At 38.6% G+C, this 12,367-nt stretch overlaps 1 long non-coding RNA gene across 1 annotated transcript; it reads right to left on the bottom strand.

Annotated features, from left to right (window-relative positions):
• Window positions 1-5,430: 5,430 nt before the first annotated feature.
• On the bottom strand, window positions 5,431-11,710 carry LOC136826165 (uncharacterized). The gene is made up of 2 exons (XR_010849530.1): window positions 11,616-11,710; window positions 5,431-8,596 (listed from the first exon to the last, which is right to left on the bottom strand). It is a non-coding gene; the product is annotated as an uncharacterized lncRNA (long non-coding RNA).
• Between the last annotated feature and the right edge of the window lie 657 nt (window positions 11,711-12,367).

Genomic DNA, 12,367 nt, shown 5'->3' on the forward strand with positions numbered 1-12,367 from the left:
CGAGTGCAGTATTATTATACCAAAACAGTGATTGTGACACTAACTATTTTCTTTAAAACCACCTTCTGATAAGGAAGTGACCTTTTGTCTAAGTGTGAGTATTAATTTCAGTGGAACAGTGATTTTAAATTATATCAAACTGGGATTGTAGTTTCAAATGTTCGGCAAAGAAATGAACTGGAAGAAAAATTTTATTAAAACTGACTTGGATATTTTAAGTATTTTAACCAAAGAAAATAGTCACCATTGACTGCTATGTAAAGATGGTCCTAGGTGATTTTACACTAAAATACAATCCTCAAATATGCTCCTGTCTCTTCTACCCAGGGGGTTTTGCTTGAAACACAGCCAGCTGATTTAGAGCTATCCTGTCCTTTGGTAAATTCACAGACTGGAAAGTACATACAAAATAAGGTTCGTACATGACGTCTGTTTGGTACTCCCTGATACCATGATCTGCTTGCCTCTGATCATTCTGCTCTTCGCCTGGCCTGTGGCTCTCCACCAGCCCTGGGCTTGTGTTCACGTGAAACCGCATGTACCCGTTCACCTTTACCCACTACTAGTTCAGGCATCATCAAATATAAGGAGTCATATGAATTGGCTTGGAACTCATTTCCAGGTACTGTACTGGTCTTCTATGGCCCAGGTGCATCACATGGTATTGGATGTACTGACTGTGTGCAATGGTCCAATGAGTGGGCATTGGAGCAACTGGTGCAGGTAGGTGTTTGCAAGTGTTTCCATCTTGCTTACAGCTTGGACCCATTCACATGGCATATACATGTTCTTACCTGGTCAGTTTGTTTGTTCTGACATCTTCACAGGCATAGTTAATTCTGAACTGAGATCATCTACTCACTTTTTGTCACAACCTGGGGACTGTGATGAAACTTGGAGAAATTGGGTCTTGTCCCCAAGCAGAAGACAAAGCACCTAGGTACTTTTTCCTGTTAACCACCTGGTGCATTTGAGGTAGATTGTCCTGCATGAATGACTCCCTCTGTGCCTGCTTGGGAGACAACTGAAGCAGCTGTGATCAGCTTCAAGTGATCCTCCCTCCCAGCTTGCTCTGTGAGCCAGGAGATCGAAGAGGATCTTCCATGATTCCTGGACGACAGGAACCTCATCACAGAAGTTCCTTGAACATTCCACCACCTGAAATACATCTGCTCAAAGCTACATTGGAGGTGGATCATTAGCCTTAAGTGTGTGGGCTGAGAACAATACTTACCTGCACAAATTTTTGGGAAGGTAAGGAGAGTTGCTAGCCCTGTAATTCCAAGACTGTCTGATAAGTCGTTTTGTACTGTTATTGAGCAAAAACATGCCAAAAGTGACTTTTGTCAACAAACAGGAGGAATGAACATTTTCTCTCCACCTGTCAGTTGGCGAAGCAGATTCACAAGTGGATGGCTACCCACTCCGTCAAGTTGTTAGCCAGATACATTCCGTAATGGAGAAATGTTCTTTGGTAGACCAGCTCAGCTACCAGAGAAATGTAAAGATTAGAAACCTCAATGTCTTTATAGGGAAGTGATGGTTTAAACTCTGGGGAATTATGGTGATTTACCTGTTTGCAACATGGCTAACAGGAAATGTGTGTTCTGTTCTCTGATGAAATTTACCTGGCTGGTGGGTGCTCCTTCAGTGTCAGCTTTCCTTGTTTTCACTAGTTCTCATCTTCTTGTTAATCTCTTCCACCTACTCATTTTCTGCCCCTTTTTCCTCTCAAAGGAAGTTCAGCAAGCCTTCTCACAAGTAGGTAGGATGGCGCAGGGGCTCTTGAGCATAATCATTAACCAGTTTTCCCTTGCTTTTTGTACAGGAGGAATCCTCCAACTCATTTACTCTTGTACAACAGATTGCTGTTATGCAGTACCGAAGGGTGTTGTGACGACCTGAGTACAAATGATTGTCCAGTACCTCAGTCAGTTCCTGTTTTGCCCTGAGCCCCCATTTGTGCATATGTGCAACAATGCTTGTGTTTGCTCTCCCATTGCCTCTGTCATCCTAAGTTCATGGCTCACTGATCACTACCAGTGAATTAATTATATACCATGTTCCTGTGACCTATTATAGGGGCAGACTGATGTGCTGTCCTCTCTCTTGGAAGATTATCCTTCTCATGCTTTCAGGGGTTGATAGAACCAGAGGACCCCACTCTGTCAAAGCCCCAGCAGGCAGAGTTAAAGAAACACTTTTGAGAGATCTTCAAGCTCATTCAGGCTGGGGGAGGTGACACCAGTGCCTTGTCTAAACTTGATCACAACAACTGAGCTCACCCTTGGGTGTACTTCCAAAGTGAGATAGTCATTCTGATTGCCATAGTCACAGCTAGCTTGGTATTTTGGACCAAGTGAGTGGTCTGATTTCTGGTTCAGAGGGTTCTCTGCTGTCTAGCAGAGTGAGTAACCTCCTTATCACACTAAATGCAGGAGAATACCAAGACGACTACCCTGCAGACTGATGAATAACTGCCAACTGGAGAGAGTCTAACAGCAGACTCCTGGTAGCAGAGGCAACAGGCATGGAGTCAGTTGCCTTAACCTCCTTTCAAGCAGCATCAAGGCTCGACACATCTGGTTGAACATGCTAAGTTTTTTGTCACTGGTCTCATCTGAGGATATGAAAAAGTTCAAAAGGAAGAGTACTGACTTTTCTCTTGCATCACTGCTCATATTCTCATAGGAACAGAGTGGTCACAGTCACTGCTGCTGTTATAGTCTCCATGTTAGTTTTAGTAATCATCTCTCTTAATGTGGGCACGGTCATTGCTGCTTGTGCAGTCATGACTGGGCTCAGGTGATTTAGAATTTCTCAAGTGGTCACTCTCACTGGAGTCATACCTTCAGGACAGGGCAAACAGCAATGACTAGGACTTCAGGAGAGGAATGTCCTCAGCAAAGCATCCACTGGAAGAGGAGTGGTTGTCTGTACTGGAGGTACATCCATTGTTAGAGGGGCAGTCAATGTTTTTGGCTTGGTGATAGTTCTAGATGGAGGCACCAAGGCAGGGTATGGCAGAGAGTTGCACCTGTCAACTGCCTCAACTGCTTGTTCATTAAGGTGGCCATGGAAGAACACAAGTTTCTACAGACAGGGCAAGTAACCATCATCCCTGGGCATGGGCACATAGGCTGGACAGGTGGATGGCAGAACAAGGGCCTACCAGGCAGAACAAGAGCCTACCAGGCAGGCCAGAGCAGGAAAGTCAGTTGAGGTGTGGGCCTGTTGGGCAGCAGACAGAGAGATGGGCAAGGCAGGTATAAGGTGATCATAGAGAGCAACAGGCTGTGTGGGAATAGGAGAACAGTAGTCATGGCGACTGTTGCAGGTAGAGCTTGACCACTACCAGAGAGGAAGATGACTCCATTGCCATGTTACAGTTAAATCTTGCAAAGCAGATGAACTGAGAAATCTGTTCAGCACTCCTTGACCGTTTAGACTTGTAGGTCATCCTAATGGATGATTGTGACCACAATGAAATGTCCCAGGTGAGGTCTGGTGAACACACCAACCTCAGCAGTTGCTGCAGGCCTTATGTGGGAAGCATTGGCATAATCACTTAGGCATAACAAAACCAAATGGCAAATACACTACACTGGAAAAGCACAACATTAAGAAAAATCACAAAATACAAAATATTAAGTGACAACTGCTGATACAGTGGTGAAAAAAAATTAAATATACCAATAAAAAATCATAAGTCTAATGATAAGCTGATCATTAACACTAGAAATTAGTGAAGGAGTCTGAAAGAGTTTGCCAGAGAGGAAAGCTGGGAGTAAGTGTGACCAAGAGTTAAGATTATAAGGGTAACTGGAAACCAGGAAGAGGCAATGGCTGTTCAAGAGGATAGTGGAAGAACAGAAGAGGTTAATTTATATATATAAGTAATCTGGAGTAAATGTAACAAATGATGGTTAGATGAGGGAATGGACAGCACAAACAAATCTAAGACAAGGGTGAAGAAAATTCCAACAACAGAGTGCTTTATCGTACTAACACTGATCAGTCTCTTAAATTATAAAGAATTTTATCCATTATCAAAAATATCTAGACAAATACAAAGGATGAGACTTCTTAGCCAATGACAAAATATTAAAACTATACTTTCCTGTATTTGAGTGGAACACGTCGGCTCTAAAAGCTGAAAATAAACTTGGTCACAATCGTGTTAATGATCATAATCTAAAAATAAAAGAAGAGATTGTTCAGCATTAAGTAACTTCCAGGATGATCAGTGCAATTTCACTGCAAAATCTGAAGGAAAAAACAACCAGTTACTCTTGAATACAGTATTATGTTGTTACATACAAAGAAGAAAGTTAATGGATGATTAGAAGTACAGAGTATTGGAAAAAAAAGCAAGCACTATTGCTGAAAATAACATGAAAAGATATGGACAACCTATCCTAATCAAAGCTGGAAAGGACATTCAAGTTAGATGATCCAAAGATTCAAAGCTCCAAGGACATCAATACACTAAGATTTAAAAACCCCGGAGAATCCAACTTTCATCATTCTTGGGGAATGTAACTTGTGTGTGTCTGGTGCAAGATCCTCTAAACCTTTCCAGATACAACAGGTAGAGAAGCTTGATGATGAAATAATTCAACATAAGAAAATGATGGAGTTGGCTGTACTGCTGTCTTTGTCGATGAAATGGTGCACAAAGTGTGCATCTCAAACCACAAGGATATCATAATATATTCAGGCTCCAGGTGTACAATAGAGTTCATAAATAATTATAATTCAGTGCATCTACTTCTTTGCAAGGCTGGGTGATGGAAATGAGGTGGCAGAAAAATATTCAGAAAATACTGCGCATAATTGGCTACGTCAAATAGACTGAGTTCCCTAGTTCAACATAAAATGACACATAAAGTCATATATTTTAAGGAAATGGCAAGAGTCTTCCCCTCTCCTAACAACAATAAATATAAAAGCATAAGTAGTAGCATAATTTATTGCTTATTCTCCTTCCAAACAAACAGGAGGAAAGAAGCTGTTAGCAAGCTAAGGATTGGGCACGCTGTTTCCGTCAGTATACGTTGATGGTAGCAGCAACACTGAGTGTGCTCTCTCTGATGCATTATGGTCAGTTAGGTATACTTTCATGCACTGTTCTAGTTACAGTGCCCAGCACCAATGATTCCATCTTGAAAAATCTTTGCCTGGATTTTCATAGTGCAGACATTCATGCTCTCATCAGCTTTTGTAAATACATTCATTAAGAATTTAAATGAGATGTAATTCTTTTCCCAAACTTATTTTTTATTCAGCTGAGGTTGCTGTTTTCAATGAGCTTGTTCCCAGCGTCTCTTACCTTGTGTCTTCATTTTGTCTATTTCTTATTTATTTTCTTATCAAAACCTTACGTTTAATGAGTGAGTAATGAAAGGAGTAGCAGTAACTACTAAGAGCTTAATGAAATGAAGGTCTTTAATATATTCATCTTTTTATATCATCCACCTCATTCTGTCATAGCACTGAATGGCCTTACAATCTCAGTAACTGTGACATGTCCCTAAATTCCAAACATACACCCACCCTTCTATTGACTGACCATAATTCATAAACAAATACCATGGAAACTTCGTACCTACACTGAGTAAAGGGATAATATCAAAACTATAAAAAGTAACATGTCTAATAATCTTGCAGGAATTAGTGGTAAGATAAATACCAGTACATACACAAGAATACCAAATTTGGAAAACAAATTAATTTAAAATAACTAAACCACAGGACACTCTTAAATTGTTGTTTCTTTATAATCATTTGAGCAAAAAAGTGTAAAGAAATGAAGTAATGTTGAGAGCAAAATGCTACTGAAGCAAAGGCTGGCAAGACAATGAAAGGTTCTAGATTAATGACCCCCTCTCTGCATACATGTACTACCTGTCGTTAAAATCACCTCCATCTAACTGCCCTATTAGCTCTCAGTTACAATCCTAAAGCATATTCCCTGACTAGCATCATTGAAAAAAAAGGCAAACTTATGGTTAAAACAGTAGTCATGCACATACACAAAAAAAACCTCCAAAAGAAACTTGGTGTGAATTTTTATTCAGCTATCGTAAACCAACTGTTTACAAACTCCAGTGTATTCATTGCAAAAGAATTACTTTTTTAACGAGACATTTCTATGATTTATTATGCTGCTGTCACTACTATGAAAGATACTATCCATAATGGGAGTTGTGCGATTTCATTTCTAAAATGATTCTCTTCATCATTGAGGGTATGGAAATTTTTTTCTCCCACATGACATTTCCTGTGACCTACAAGGACACATTTCTGTGAAAATGCTTTACCACATTAATTGCAAATAAATGGCTTCACTCCTGAATTCTTGTGTGTATTAAGGTCGCCTCTCTTAGAAAACCCCTTTCCACATTCAGAGCAAGGAAATGGCTTTACATCAGTATGTGTTCTAACGTGAGAGTTGAGATTCCCTCTTTTAGAAAACCCTTTCCCACATACTGAGCAAAGGAAAGGCCTCTCTCCTGTATGAGTTCTCCTATGAGCAGTGTGATCACCCCTCTTAAAATATTTTTCCATGTTCTTCACAAATAAATGGCTTCTCTCCTGTATGAATTCTCATGCAAGTGTTAAGATCCCCTCGTTTGGAAAACTTTTCCCACACTTACTACAAAGAAATGACTTCTCCCCCGTGTGAATTCTTGAATGAATATTGAGATCACTTCTCTTAGAAGACCCCTTTTCACAGACAGTGCAAGTAAATAGTTTTTCACCTGTGTGACTTACCATATGAACACTGAGATGGCTTCTTCTATAAAACCCTTTTCACATACTGTGCATGAAAGTGGTCTCTCTACATAGTGAATTCTCATATGAACTCGAGGTCACACCTCTGAAAAAATGCTGTTCCACATTCCATACATAGAAACAGCTTCTCTTTCAAAGTATGATTTCTCAAATGTTTCTCTAAATCACTCCTTACAGAAAAACCTCTTCCACATTCAGGACAGGAAAAGGTTTCTCTTTTATATGAATTCCCATATGAACTTTAAGATCGGATTTTTTTGCAAATGCTTTTCCACAATCACAGCATAAGAATGGCTTCTCTCCTGTATGAATCTGTTTTTTCAGATTACTGTACTTCTCAAGGAAAATCCTCCAACACATTCATTGCAAGAAAATGGTTTCTCACCTGTATGATTTCTCATGTGAACTGTCAGATAGTATTTCTGAGAAAATTCTTTCCCACATACACTACAAGTGAAGTTTGTTTCCGCTTTGTGCATTTTCAAGTGAGCTTTAAGAAGGCTTATTTCAGAATGTTTCCCCTCACATACTGCACTGAAGCTTCCCTTCTTGGGGTATCACTCCACTGAATTTGGGGCTGTCTTTCTGAGGAAATATCACTTCACTGAATTTGGGGTTGTCATTCTGAGGAAATGTCATTCTACAGGAAGCAACATCTACATGATGGAAGTCTCCAATACTTTCTTTGCTATCAAATTCCTTCCCACATTTTTCCTCACATTTTAAAAAATCTTCCTTAGTCTCTAGCAAACTAATGTCATAAGTTCCTTTCGTTTCAAATTCTGTTTCAAAGGTTCCAGGTTCTGTCTTTATGGATGTGGAAGTTTCAAGAAAAACAGTTATCTTGAGGTTTCAAATTATTCTCGCTCTCTAGCTCCTTATTTTCTTGTTTGATTAATGATGATAATGGACAGTCTCCTTCCTTCACAGGAAATTCAAGGTTGAATTCTGAATCCAATTTATCCTCTCAAGAGTTCACATATTAACAAGATTGATTCCAGCCCCTCAGTCTTCATATATAAAACAAGGAAAAAATTTGAAGTCCAAATTTTCATTTTCTTTGGGGCATCACTTGATTTCTACTCAAGTAGATCTTGTCCACACTTGATGTGTGAACTATCGTTTAGACTCTTTGGCATTCTTTTCTTATTTTGCTTGTTGGAAAAATAATCTCTTTGTACTTTACAAAGACAAATCAATGAGTCATGTATGAACAAAAGAATTTTTCTCAACTGTAAAATATACATTTCACCCATTTCAGAAATCAAGGATTATCAAAGACTTAGCACTGGAAACATTAGCAAGTATGCTGCAATGAAGTGATTAAAATATTTTATCTACTGCTGCCACATAAAACCTAACAGGATATATACTGAATAGATACATTGATTATCAATGATTTTGTAAGATACAAAATAATCTACTATACATAAAACTACAACGATAAAAAAGTAAAAATTATTCAGTCTTTAAACTCTGATAAAAATTTAATATTAGTAACTCCTTAGCTGCAATAAATTTAAATAGAATTCTGACAAAAATGAAAAAACAATACTTATTTCTTCCCAATATTTTAAAGATATTATGAGGATATTAAATTAATTATAAGGATATTAAATTAATTATAAACACAAACTTTCATATAAAAACATGAACTGTCATATTTTTCAACTAAATATTACCCTTCGTGAATTTCCATTTTAGCCCTTGTGAATTTCAATTTTAGCCAGAGCAGGACTACATCTTTTGATTTCCGCTGGAGTAAGTTTGGTGTTTCAGCTATCATGACTGCTGTAACCTGAAATTTGAGTACAAAAATACAGGAATCAGTCTCTGTTACTGCAACTAAAAAATAATAGAGTAATGTCACTTATAGATTTCTGACTGAAAAAACGGACATTTCAAAGATACAAACCCTTCTCTTACAATATCTATTTCTTGTTCATTGAGCTGGAATACATATTTAATGACAAAGGCAATTCCTACATGAGGGGCATAATCAGTGAGAGTAGACCACCTGTCATATACCAAAACATGTCAGTCTCTCAGTTTATTCCTTGGCCTATAGAGTAGTAATTAATTGGTGGGGTGGGGACATGGTGAAACTAGTCATACACAATATAAATGAATCAAGTTTCATTTTGTTCCTGAATGACAATCTCTAACTTGCCCGCTGCCTCACCCCCATGCCCAGTTGGCTTCACTGCTTTCTTAAAAAAAATAATTTCCCTAGAGGCACAAAAACCAAAAACCTGACTACAGACTTTAAACATTCCTTGCAACTTATTCTCTGTTGCTTAATTTCTACATACAGACTAAGTTGGGAATCATAATTCTGAATTACCTAATAAGCACTAATTAAAAACACAGATCAACTGCACAATTATAGCTTTAGTCACTGGGAGAAACAAAATAAAAAATTGCAGTTTCAAGATAAAAGTAATTTACATTTTTCACATATAAAAACATTAAGACTTCTATACAAATTACCTACACCAAAGCTGGTCTAGTCTTTGAAGATCTGTAACATTACTGTCATTATTTTCCGTGTAAAAAAAACACTTAAAACGAAAATATAAGTTTGATTTAACAGTCAGCAGTAGTGCAGCAAGGCATCTTCACAGGATGGCAGCCAAAGTTAAACTACCTTGTTCCTAGTTCAGTGACCACTTCCAGCTTGTGCTACAGTAGGAACAATTCAAGACTCACAACTTGGTCAAGAACTGTGACTGCTCAGATATCTTGACAAAGTGGCAGCCAGTGAAAAGTGCCACCAACTAACCATCTTATCAAGCTTCAACAACCATTTCCAGTTCACAAAGGCAATACCTCTACATAACTGACTTTGGCTTTGTATTTTGTAAAAAGAAAAAAAAAAAAAAAAAAAATACTTTCATCCATGTCAGAGGTGGTGGAAGCAGTCTTGAGGAACAACTGGAGGTAAGAGAATTATCTGATTCAGATATCAGGTTGAAGAAAAAAAGGATAATGAAGTGTGCTCACGCTTCTTTGAACTTTTACAAACTCTGCAACCAGTTCTATGCCCAAAAGGACTTAGATGAAGCAGGCATCCCTAAAAGGAATCTTGTTGCTGCTGAAGCAGGAACAACAGCAACATGAACATCATAAACAGCAACAGATGCTTCTGCTGAGGCAGAAGCATCTGTAGAGACCTATACAGGTGTAAAACTCTTGCCTGTAGCCAAGTGAACTGCAATGAAGGACAGATCCCCTGTTAACAAGAGTTCAGCGTTATCTTCAATTCCTAAAGGTGACCCATAGTAGTCAGTGCAGCAGAAGCAGGTTGGAAGAGAATGGTCAATGGTTGTAGCAGGCACATTTATTGCTCAGTCCACCATTCCAACCCAGAAAGAGCAAACAGGTTGGTCAATGTCCAACCCATCTGTCACTCCCTCGTCCCATTGGTGGAAGCATGGAAAATTGAGGGATGTTATCCTCTGAAGATCCTAAAGTAATGGTGCCTTCATCAGTTGCTTCCACTTTGACCCTTGCTTCTTCCAACGGGCATAGAATCCTGATCCCTACTACCCTGCAAAGCAAACAAAAAGCACCCACACACCCTGATCATATATACTGATCATATGTTCTGCCAGGAAAGTCAGGCACCATCATTTATATCATATTCATAATCAAAGTCAAAAAGAAAGCAACGGTTATGCAGAAAAAGATACCAAACCAACGTCTTTAAAAATAGCCGTATTAATGAAGTCCAACATCAGAGGCATTTAACAGCAGTGCAGCTGCAGAAAATGTAAATACAGTTGGCAGGTGTAGTACCCTCACTCCTCTGCCAACTGTTAGCCTAACTAACTTATCATGCTTCATGGCCAGACCAGAAAGTAGCCTACATCCAAACAAAAGATGGTTTATACTCTCACAGAAACAAAGTGTTTATTAATAGTTTGCCCCTCACATTCCATAAAGAAAAACTATCTGAATGACCATCATACAACAGCTGTGATCACACTTCAGTATTGGCATGACATTAAGTTATGGTATTCCTAAGTAAGAGCTCTGCACGGACTATTACCAAATTGATTTTTCTATACTTTTAGTGTTGCTGATGAAGGAGAAAGTGTTGTTTATTGTTGGTCAATCATCATTAACTCATATCTACCCAACATGGTTGGGGACCCTTTGGGTACACGTGGTTTTGGAAACGATGGGAGAAAGACCGGACCGCCATGTTATTGATGATTTAAATTCTGGCGCATTCAAGTCATTAGGGAACCATATGTTTAAGAAGGGATTGGCTAAAAACCAATTATAAAAGGAACTTTACTAACCTAACATACCATAACCTAACCTAACCTAGCAGGCCGTGTTGCTTAGCCAGGGGGCTCTGAACCCCCAGTGAAGGAAACTCCACTTTTTACCAAAAGGCTCCCCTATAACACTGCGCAGGATGCCCAACGTACAACTTCTGAGGTTAATTACAGTCGACCAACAAAAAATAACGGTGAGTTCTTAATAAGCAACCAAAATACTGTAGAAAAAATCAATTTCCAAAGTAATACCCATTGCAGAGCTCTTGCTTAGTTCTACCTAAGTTATGATAGTATTTCGTAAACGAAGGCCTACCAGACACTGCTTGGCTAAAATCCATGTTAACCACGTTTAAACTGAGGTCCAGTTTAGGCTACCATTCTACTCGAACCTATGGTAAAGAGAAGAATTCTGTCTACGCCTAACCCCGACTATTTCAAATATATTACAAATTACGCACTGTCTGTAACATATTATGCTTTAACACGGTCACCACTGGCAATTATTTTAACAAATTAAAAATATATTACCTTAAAACCTTCAAGCGTCAAAACTTTCGTTAACTGAGAGAATTGCAACTTCACCGCTTGAACACTAAATGACAAGTGACAGCCGCAAACACAGCTGTAAAATGTAAACAAACAAATGGTTCCGTTCATTTCAAACAACTGCATAAAATTGAGTATGTTTTTCCTATAATATGTAGGTTGGAAAATTGTTTATTATTTATTGGAGCAGTTAATATGAAACAAAATGCAATTTAGGACTAGTAAAATGGTTTTGGTGTAGAGGCGGGAAAATGGGTTAAACTTTTAAAGTAACTAACAACTGTAGAGTCTGGGAGGTAAATGTGAGCTGAAATTATTATTGATAGATTCAGTGTGTAGGTTGATAAAATGTATGATGCAAAAAATAAGTAGATTAGAGCGGCTAAACGTTTTATGATGGAAGAAAAGCGTGTATTAGGATGTGTAGATAGAGGTGCAACCAGGAGAAAGTCCCACAGTTGTATTAAGAGCTAGTAGATTGAGATTAGACAGCAAGAGTAAAGCGAGGATGAGAGAATGGAGGTAAAGTAAAAGGCTAAAAAGTAGGTGTGGCTAGGCGCTGAAATGTTGCAAACATCCTTTGATAATGGCTACGGTTCACCACGAGGTGCGTGCTGGTACAACTTATGGGGATCACATTCTCAGCAAAACTACTGGACAGCCAGAAATGCCTGATCACCGAACACAAATTGGAGGAAGGTTTCCAAAGAAAAGTATATGTTCCATTCATCAAT

Source organism: Macrobrachium rosenbergii, chromosome 40 (genome assembly GCF_040412425.1).
Source record: "Macrobrachium rosenbergii isolate ZJJX-2024 chromosome 40, ASM4041242v1, whole genome shotgun sequence".
NCBI lineage: Eukaryota > Metazoa > Arthropoda > Malacostraca > Decapoda > Palaemonidae > Macrobrachium > Macrobrachium rosenbergii.